The sequence below is a fragment of the Octodon degus genome, unplaced genomic scaffold (genome assembly GCF_000260255.1).
Source record: "Octodon degus isolate 3935 unplaced genomic scaffold, OctDeg1.0 scaffold00058, whole genome shotgun sequence".
Taxonomy (NCBI): Eukaryota; Metazoa; Chordata; class Mammalia; order Rodentia; family Octodontidae; genus Octodon; species Octodon degus.
Genome location: NW_004524634.1, coordinates 12,408,444 through 12,419,042, shown reverse-complemented (window position 1 = coordinate 12,419,042; position 10,599 = coordinate 12,408,444).

Sequence of the window (10,599 nt, the reverse complement as noted above, 5' to 3'; positions counted from 1 at the left end):
CATAGTGAGACCCTGTAGACCTCATACTAAATATGTAGTAATAATAATAGTAATAATAATAATTCTCTTTCATTTAGTCTTTTATAACTGTCTTCTATTCTAAAATGTCAAGAGAGGGAATAAACATTGTGTTGTCTTATTAAACTAGGAAATACTACAAGGAAATAGAATAAAAGATGTTTCCACATTAAGCAAGGTTGAAAGCTCATCTTCAGTCCAGAAAATTCTTGGAACGCCTGTCTAAATTCCAACCAGAGAAAGACAGAAAAAAAATATATCAGTATGGACCAGTACTGAGCCTTCACATAATACCTTAGAGCTTCAAGAAGTCCCCTGATTCTATGCAAATATTTCTCAAGTGACACTCACTTTAATTGAGTAATACCTTAATTAATTGACAGTTACACTTTGGTTCACAATCCTCTGTATGCAAATTTTCTAAGGCGAAAGACATCTACTTGGCATTTTGATGTTGACAGGAAAATTATTAAACTGGGTTAAAGAGTTTCAGAAAGTTTAACAACTTTTTTCTTTTGCTAAATGCTGAAACTAAGCATCAATTTACTTTTCTTATAACTGATAACTATTGAATATTTTTTCCTTGTATTCTCTTAATTGAACATGTCCCATGTTCTGAAAATGTAGAAGTCCAGGAACTCTTATTTATGTAGCTCCAAGCATTGGATAATTATTTGGGCCAACTTTGTTCATGAGGAAATTATAATCCTCAAGACAGTGATATGCGTTCTATTTAGACTATAAAAGCTGGGAGAAGTTCTCATTTCATTAATTTCAAAATAGGTAGTGTTTTCTCTTTCTAAATCCCAGACTAATTCAAACGTGTATCAATTAAGAAGTTCCCCTTAGGATAGCAGTGAAAGTCTCAATTGGATAGATTGCCCTAATTTTTTATACTATATAGGCCACTTATAGAATATCAGTATCTCTTTGCACATGTATATTATAGGGAGCAATGAACCAAAGAAAAAATTATGAGATACAGTCTCTCTTCTAATTTTATTTTTTTCTTTTGTTTTATTTATGTGTGTGTGTGTGTGTGTGTGGCCAGCTCAGCCCACTAGGGGGCGGGGCTGGCTGGCATGTGGTGCTGGGGGATTGAACCGCGGTCCCTGTGCTTTGCTAAGCTTGTTCTAAGTAGGTGCTTTAGACCACTGAGCCATCTCACCAGCCCCTCTAATTTTATTTTTATTCCAGAACAAAATCACATGATCCAAAGTATCACTCCTTTCTCCTTTGTCCAGAAAAATAGGTTCAGTGTGTCTGTCCATGACTATGAGTTTTGCATCCAAAGTCAACCAACCATGGATGAAAAATATCTTCAGAACTATTTGTCTGTTCAATAGTATGAATAATGAAGAAATGATTTAGAGTAGAAAAGTATATATGTGGGTTTTATGCAAATGCTACACCATTTTATGCAAGGAATTTGAGCATCCATGGAGTTTTGAATCTGAAGGGTAAGCACACCTAAGCAGGCGCTTTAGTGTGCTGAGCCATCTGGCTGGCTTATGCACATTTTAAAGAGCTTCACTCAATAATACCACCTTGAATAACTGAAACACACTATTAAATGTGTTATTGTTTTCAATATAGTGAAGATAAAAAAATACTTCCATTACCACAAATGGTTCTTACTTTTCTGGCCACACATACTTTACTCTCTCAGTGTTTCTAACTAATCATCTGTTCTCCCTTTTTATATTTTTCGTATTTTCAACACTTCAAGAATGGTACAGTATCATTAGAAAGTGGAGGTTGATGGGCAATGGTGTGTCATTGGGGTTATGCCTTGGAAAGGTACACATCAGTCTAAGGGGCCATTTTTTTTTCCCTCCTCACTGCCACGGATTTAGTAGATGTCACACAAATACCCTTCTACCATGTCATTCTTCATTGCAGTCAGATGATCACGGACTGCAACTTCCAAACTGTGAGCCAAATCAGACCTCTCTTCCTTTAAAAGCAGAAAGAGTACTATATAAACACAAGTGCACCGGATGTGACCTGTGACCTCCACTGACACCCAAGAAAGGTGCTCCTCATTATTTTCAGTTGGATGGGAGTTTGGGCTGCCCTAACATCTCCACACCTATGTCCATGACCCAATGGATACTGGTCCTATCACGCTGTTCTCTGGCATAAGAAGTAGAGAAGACGGTCTTCATGGTTGCCACTGTGGTGTTTAAAATCTTGATGTTACACTAAGATTCCCGTGATCCTCTAAGGAGATGGCCCCAAAGAAGTCACAGATGTGTTGCTTCATTTACTATTGTTTAAGGTTTTGGTTTCAATTTGTGGTTTTAACTTATACCACAGGGGCTAGGAAGCTTTCTTACCATCCAGTGGGAACGAAAGTCCTATTCTAACTTGTCACCAATTGCATGGTGGTGGCCTGGGAGCAATTCTCTACTGCCTTTCAAGGGGGAAAACTTTGCTCTCCACTTTTTCTTTCCTGACATGATTGCCAGTGGGGCAACAGTCTTATCTGTTAGGTTTGTTTGTTTAGACGAGAGGGATCAATGTCTAAAAATATATTTCTAGTGTGTCCCTCTGTTGAAACAAGCTTTTGCTAAATTACTTTCTCTTCCTGTATTGGCCTTTCTATGTTTCTAGCTTTTCATGTTCAGACTGCAATGTAAGAGACAAAAGGAAACACAGAGATCATAACACCAAGTGATCCTTGTGTCCTGAGGTTCAGAGTCAATCAGCCTTCTTCTACCTTTCATAACATTAACAGAAGCAAGAAAAAAAATACATGTACAATGACTGAGAGTTTTAATTGTCACAAAATATCTAGCACAATCCCTTAGCCAATAGGAAGATTTGTATATTTTAGCCAAGTTATGTTAGTGAAGTATATATTGGTAAAGTTAATATCTGGATTTACATAAATCCTACAAATATATATCTTGAAATTCTTCTAGGGATTATTCAATCCCCATAACTTAACAAAGATTTATGCAAATACTCAAACCCACAGCGACTTATCTCTTTTCAAACTCATACCATTTAATGTTTATCCTACTTGTCCAGCTAAATTTGTATATCATGAGACATAACATGCTATCATCAAAATAATCCACCACTGATTCATTAATTATATTTTAACAGGAAAGTTTCTTTACCTCCTTATGTTCTTCACTTGCAAAATATTAATAATACCTAATAAATGGCATGGGTAGAACTCAACAAATGTGCAAATCTGTAACTCTATTATGAAACCTACTGAGACAATGATAGATTAAATTCTAAATTGGGGATTTTAATTCATAGTGAATGGCTGATTTTGCATTTTGATTTTGGTTAGTTTTAGGATGTGTTTTATGACTATTATTGACATTGCTAATTTTAATCCTTACACAACAGTGTAGAGTTAACACTTTGGAAGCTCCACATTGCAATGACTAATACAGTGAACCTTGGAGTTATGTTTGGCAGACTAATACCTTCTCAAAAAATGCCCATATGCTAATTTCAAGAACCCATGAATATGTTAATGATACCTTAATGATGTAATTAACTTAATCTTAAAATGGGATTAGTTTAGATTATGGAGGTGGACCAGATTCAGTAAAATCACAATGGCACTTATAAGTCAAAGAATGAGACAGAAATTCAGAGTCAGAGATATGAAAATGCTGGGGTGCTAACACTGAAGATAGACGAATGAACCACTCATGAAATATAGGTAGGCTATTGCATGTGGGAAGAACAAGAATAGATTTTTCTCTCTGAAGAGACTCTGATACTGCCAACAGTGTAATTGTAGAAAACATGACCCAAATTGAATTTACAGTCATCTGAAGTTAAAATAATAAATTTCCATTGTTTTAGGCTACTATGTTTATGGTAACTTGTACAGCCATAATAATATCGGTGTCAAATGTTCCTCATCTGCCATTTTTAATGTATTTAATCTAGAATAAAGAATTTAAAGCTTAGCCTTACCTAATTCTTTTTTTAAAAGGTCATAAGCATAGTTCTTTTCCCAAAAAAAAGGAATTTACACATATAAAGTTATTTAAAATAATGCAGGCAGACAAATAATTATTTAACCCACGATAGTTCAGTGGTAGTAAGTATTCATTTATTCAAGAAAAGTAATTAAGAAGACACTAAGTGCTATAAAACATACCCATGGTTGCTTGTATCCTCTTTCATATTTTGTACTGTAATGCTCGATTCTCATATACCAATTAAGAAATAAGGAAGCAACATATGAAAGTTGCAACAGTAAGGAAGAATTCCAAAGCTCCAAATGCTAGCTTCTTACTCAGGCAGCTCTGCTCCGGCCAGCTCCTCACATCCCCAGACTGCGGGCAACCAAGTGGCTTTGACTCACTGAAGCAGTAAAGAGGGAGGAAAGGAAAATTGAGAACCAGCTGGTACCTCTGATCCTCAGAAGTGAGGCACAGTACTTCTGCACATATTTCAATGGCCAAAGCAAATTATGAGGCCAGAGTAACATTAAAAGAGGGTACCAAGTTATGTGAGACGGATGGAGGCATAAGGAACAAATTCAGAATTGCTGTGTGAAGAATGCTAGTGATTGTCCAAGTCCATTTTTTAAAATTTATTTCTTTGGGACAGGTTCTTGCTATGTAGCTTGGACTCAGTGATACTCCTGTCCCACCCTCACCAGTGCTGGGATTAGAAATGTGCACCAACACGTAGTGTTTCTGTGGCTGACATGGCATGCCTCAGGGTCTAGGGCCAGCATGACAAGCAGTAACTTGCTCTTGCCAGGCAGTCACTTAGACTGCCAAGCTACCTCCCCAGCCCAAAGTCTTCAGGGAAGGGTCTGCAGGGTGTTCAGGGTCTCACTACTAAATTGGACTTACAGTGATTGCTCTGTTTATGGCCTCCAAAGAGCTGGGATTACGGGTGTGTGTCACAATGCCCAGTGTCGATTGCCATCTCAGTGTGCCGCTGGGGCAGGGGCAGCACAGCAGGACTGGGGATAGAACTCCTAGCCCCTGAGCCTGCTTGCAGGAGCTTTAATCTCTTGAGCTAATTGGCCAGCCCTCCAAAGTCTATTTTTCAGGCACCAAATATTTAGAAATTTGCCTCATGAGAGCCTGACTTAAAGCATAGGTTCTAATATACATTGTCTGTGAATATCTTTGCCATTTACAGGGCAGCAACTGGCATCTTGTGAAAGTTAAATAACACTTCCAGGAAGTATATGAAACATTAAAATAGAAATAGTGTATGTTATCCTATTTCTGTCTTTTTTCTATTTATTTTTGCTTCTGTTTTTACTTTTCAAAATAAAATTAAATTGAATATTTAAAAAATAAAATAGAAAGGGAAATACTTAATTGTTAATCTTGGAAAAGATATATATGAAAACTTAGTGTGCTATGCTACTTAATAGAGTATATAAATCGATATCAGAGTGAAAAACCTTGATTCAATTAATAACTGACAGGATATCATGACATAATAATGATTGCAATACCATTTTTGTTCAAGAACCTGTATTTTAAATTCTATTCATTGAAGTATCTATGTGAAAATTTAAGTTACGAAAATGCTGTGTCATAAGACAAAGACCCACAGTTCTCAATATTTTCTGAATTAACATGATTCAAAATATTGTTCTTCCATAAGGTTTTTGTTTTGTTTTATTTGTATTTTAGAGAAGGGTTTACAGGGTGTGATCTACTAGATCGGACTTGTAGTGATCCACCTATATATAGCCTCCCAAGTGCTGGGATTACAGGCGCGCGCCACCATGTCAAGTCTCAGTTGCCCTCTCAGTGTGCCCCTGGGCAAGGCCAGCACAGCAGTCCTAGAATCGAACCTCAAGCCCCTGCACCTGCTTGCAAGCGCTTTAATCCGCTGAGCTATTTGGCCAGCCTTTCCTCCATGATTTTGAAAGAATCATCCTATAATATGATTTCCATGTGTGTTGATACATGACAATGCAGGATTCTGAAAGCTGAGCAAGGGCCTGTATCCTGGCATTTCTCCCTAACACAGTTGCTTTTTGGGGGGCAAATCTAGGGAAGTTTTGTATAAACCTGTTGTGAAGAAAGAGTGACAGAACCGGTAAAAGTTCCCGATATGTCAAATAATAGGGATCAGTTTTGAAGTCAAAAGAAGAACAGAACTAGTTTTGGAGGGCGTTTAGAGCAGGAATGACCCAGCATAGCCCTTTTCTCAACTATCTTTCTTCTGTGGTGTCATCAACACTGCTTGTTGAGCACCAGTTTGGGCTTCTAGAAAATGACTTCTGCTTGAAATCAGATGTGTACTACAGCACACCCTTACTGTCTTGATTGCACATTACTGCTTTGATTCAAGACAATCTCTGCTTGCCTCATTCACTATAATTCTTTTCATAATGTCCACTATTTTTATTGTAAAAGAAATAAATGTAAGAATAGTTGGAAGAAAAAATCCATAATTCTATCACCTTGGAACAGCTTTTAATTTTCAAGGATTCTCATGGAGACTTTGCCCAAGTGTACACCTATTTTTATGCTGTAATTCAAGCACACAGTTCTGCTTACTTTTCTTGGCTAAAAATGTTTTGTAATTTTGTATAATTCTTTCAGGGATACTTTAATTACCACATATATTTCCATCAAATGGTTGTACTATATCATTTTTTTAATCCAGAGTTTTCATGATTTGAAATGTATTTCCCTAATGCACATAAGAAAGAGAAGTTAACTTTGTATACATGTTCTTTTTCTAAACATTTCTACATCTATGCATTAGTTTACTTAAAATGATGTTACCAGGGATCTTGGTTGAACGTATAGACATACACATTCTTGATGTGTAAAATCTCTTTTAATTAAGTAAAATGTCTTAGAGCTATGTACTCTTACTGCTATTTTACAAGCTGAAGTTTTAACAGTAGTTAAAATGTTAACTGTTATCTGACATAACAAATATCATGTAAGGGTGAGGAATGTTACATCCTAGAAATATCAACAGATTAAAAAATTTTTTGATTAAATTTATTGCTACTTTTTTTTCATTTGACCACCGAATATCATAATTCTGTGTTACAGCTAATCAGATTATCATTCTAAAATCTATAATTTATAACCATATTAATGTACATTAAATATAATGTACACACACACACACACACACACACACAGGATCCAAATATCTTAGAGAATTTGTTTTGTGTTAATTCCTCCAAATATAACATGGAATTGTGGTGGACTTTTTTGATGCTCCTGAATTGAATTATTGATTTTTGTATAAGTCTTTTTAAAGTTACATCCACTGTCCGATAGTGTGCAATAGTAAAATACTGTGAAAAATAATGACTGATCTCATGGAAACCACATTGCCCTGCGTATAGGAACATTGCTCACATCACACTTGGGGAGAACCATATATATATATATATATTTTTTTAATTTTTTTTTATTTTTTATTTTTTATTTTATTTTTTATTTATGCGTGTGTGTGTGTGTGTGTGTGTGTGTGTGTGTGTGGCCAGCTCAGCTCAGCCCACCAGGGGGCGGGGGCTGGCTGGCATGTGGTGCTGGGGGATTGAACCGCGGTCACCTGTGCTTTAGCTAAGCTTGTTTTAAATAGGTGCTTTAGACCACTGAGCCATCTCACCAGCCCCAAGAACCATATATTTTAACACAAAGTACTAACCCAGTTAACGTTTTCAAGTGCAGACCTTCCAGATAAAACCACAAAATAAGGCGATCACAATCTCAAGTAGAACATTGCAAGTAATTTTTAGAGAGCCTTTAGAGTCTTGCGATTTTTTTTAAGAGTAAGAAAACTTATTGGGGAAAAAATGAATAGAAAATAGGAGTAAGGAATACAAATAGCACCTTAGAGACAGGAGGGGTCCCAAATGGGTTTCCCCTGTAAGTAGTTAAAAACAGAAAACTAGCAAAATTTATAGTATTTATAAAGTAGCAAAATTCATAATGAACTACATAAGATATACCATTTCTCAATCATGTGCATGTAAAATATGTTAAGGTTCAACCAAAATATTTAAATAATATTTAATGTTTAATTTGTTTAATTTAAATAATGTTAATGTTCAATCAAAATATTTAAAACAGACCATGTATGTCCTACAGGCAATGAGCATGACAACACTGAGGGACATATTAAATAAGTACCTCTAGTGTCATTGAAAATGAAATGTGAATCCAAGAGATCAAGGAAGTTATCTCAGCAAGAGTGGAATGTAAGCTGGATTCTGCTAGAGGCAGTGTTCTCCAAAGAATCTACTATGTGAGGCAGGCTGCTTTTAAGTTTAGTGCCTGGGCAAAAGAGTTTCAGACAAATAAGACTGGATAGAATGAGAAGCTGAATTGGAAGAACCTCAGTCAACTTTCAGATTGGCCTAAAGCTGAGTTAAATCTTAGAATGCATACAAGTTAAAAGGAGAAAGCTTCATATCTACCTTTCCTGCCACTCAGTCTTTGGATGTGGACCATCCAGAAAGAAAGCGTGGCCTTAGGTAACGGTCTGGAAGTAGACATACAGCTCAAAGTTGGCTGTAGTGGAATTGTAAATTTTTGGAATAAGCACCAATATCATTATTCCTCAAGAGGGTCGGAAATAGAAGCCGCCATCCTCTCTACGGGAAAAAGTATAATTGTGCCCAACTACACCCTTGGACCATCGTAACTGCCACTGCATTACATAGTATGCTGCGTAGACACGCAGCAATAGGGCATTGATGTGTGAGCTAGAGTGTGTGTGTGTGTGTGTGTGTGTGTGTGTGTGTGTGTGTGTACTCACTGTGTATAAAAGAATTGATTATAAGGAACTGGTTCATGTGAATAAGAAGAAATCCCAAGATCTGCAGTAGCAGGTTGCATGCTCAGGAGAACAGATATGCAGTTGCAATTGAAGTCAAAAAGCCTGAGAACTGGGAGAGCCAATGTGTAAATTCTAATCTGAAATAGTACACTGGAAACTCTAAATCCAAGAAGTGTAGATATTTCAACCCAACTCCAGTGTCTATGAATGCAATGGTTCATTCTTACACAGCATTTTTATTGTATTTAAGTTTTCAGTTAATGGATGATAAATCACATTAAGGAGGGCAATTTGCTTTATTCTGCCTACAAACATATAAATAATAATATGGTGCAGAAACACCCTCATACACACAAAATATTTGGTCACATGTCTTCACACTTCCCATAGTTCAGTTAAATTACAACATAAAATTACTCATCACAAATATATGACTTTCTTTGAGCCCACTACTAGTGGAGTACAAAAATGATGATTTTTCTAAAAAGTGCTATTTAGAGAAGCAGACTTAGTATTTCTGGAGGCAGTGAACTTTTCAGATCCATGTCTGGAGTAAGGAGATAGCTTTTGAGTTTATTTTGTCCCAGAAATTCTTTAAGATTGAATCTGCCAGAGATTTAGAGCATAGTTGATTTTTTGTGATAAAAAATGGAGGACAAGCAAGTCAGTTCACGCAAGCTACTCTAAAAATGCTTATGAGTAAACTAGGCGATTTATTCCTTATACTTCTAGGGTCTGGGAAGTTCAAGATGAAGGCTGGCAGATTTTATTTCTGTTGTGGACATTTCAGAGTCACAATCAGTGTTTGCTGGCCATGTCCTCGAATTATGACAGGGTAAATAATCTGTGTAATCTCTTTTAAGAGGACACTAATCTACCCATAAAGGAGTATATTTTCATATTCTAATTACCTCCCTAAATCCTTGTCTTCTAATGTCATTACCTTAGGGATTTAGAATTTCAATATATAAAGTTCAAGGTAATGCAACCATTCAGACAATGACAAAGGACATTGCTAGTAGCATGCATTTTAATTCATAGAAACAGTGTGCTTGTGATACCCTATGCCAACTCCGTCAGTTGAGACCTATCTCTCATTTCTAGTAGTACGTACCGACCAAATTCAAATTACGAAACCACATTTTGGAGAAGGAGTTATAGGTATGAAGTCACACCTCACTGAACTTTTTTCCAAGTTGAAGTCAGAGGTTCACTTGCTAATCACTGGCTACTCTGCTGCATCTGACTGGTTTGGCTTCAGATTCAGCACCCGCGTCAGCCATACACTGATTTTATAAAATACATAGACTAATGGATTTTTTCCAACTTTTTCACAAATTTATTGTTTTGGCATGCTGAGATGACTTTGTTCATTCCTTTCCTTTTGCTTGAACTAAGACTGATTCCCACTAACAAGAATATTTTGATTTAAAAATAAAATTTAAAATTTTTTTCAATTTTAACCTGTGTTAGTAACCCATTGCTACGCATTATTTCAGACCTCCTAATCATTCTCTTGCCATTTTAATCTAAAAAAATGTGGGACACATAATGTATAAAATGTTTTATTCCAGGACTCCTGGAATTGTAGGGGGGGGGCACAGAACTTACTATGACCTCATTAAAAAAAAATAGGCTTCCATTATTTTATATTAAATCTGACAAAGAAAATGCTATAATTTTAAATATTTTGTAAATAAGTCACCTTGATACTTTTAGTGGCACATGACTGTAATCACAGCTACTTGAGAAACTGAAGCAGAAGTATAGAAATTTCAAAGCTGGTCAGTAAGATTTTTGTCTAAAAAA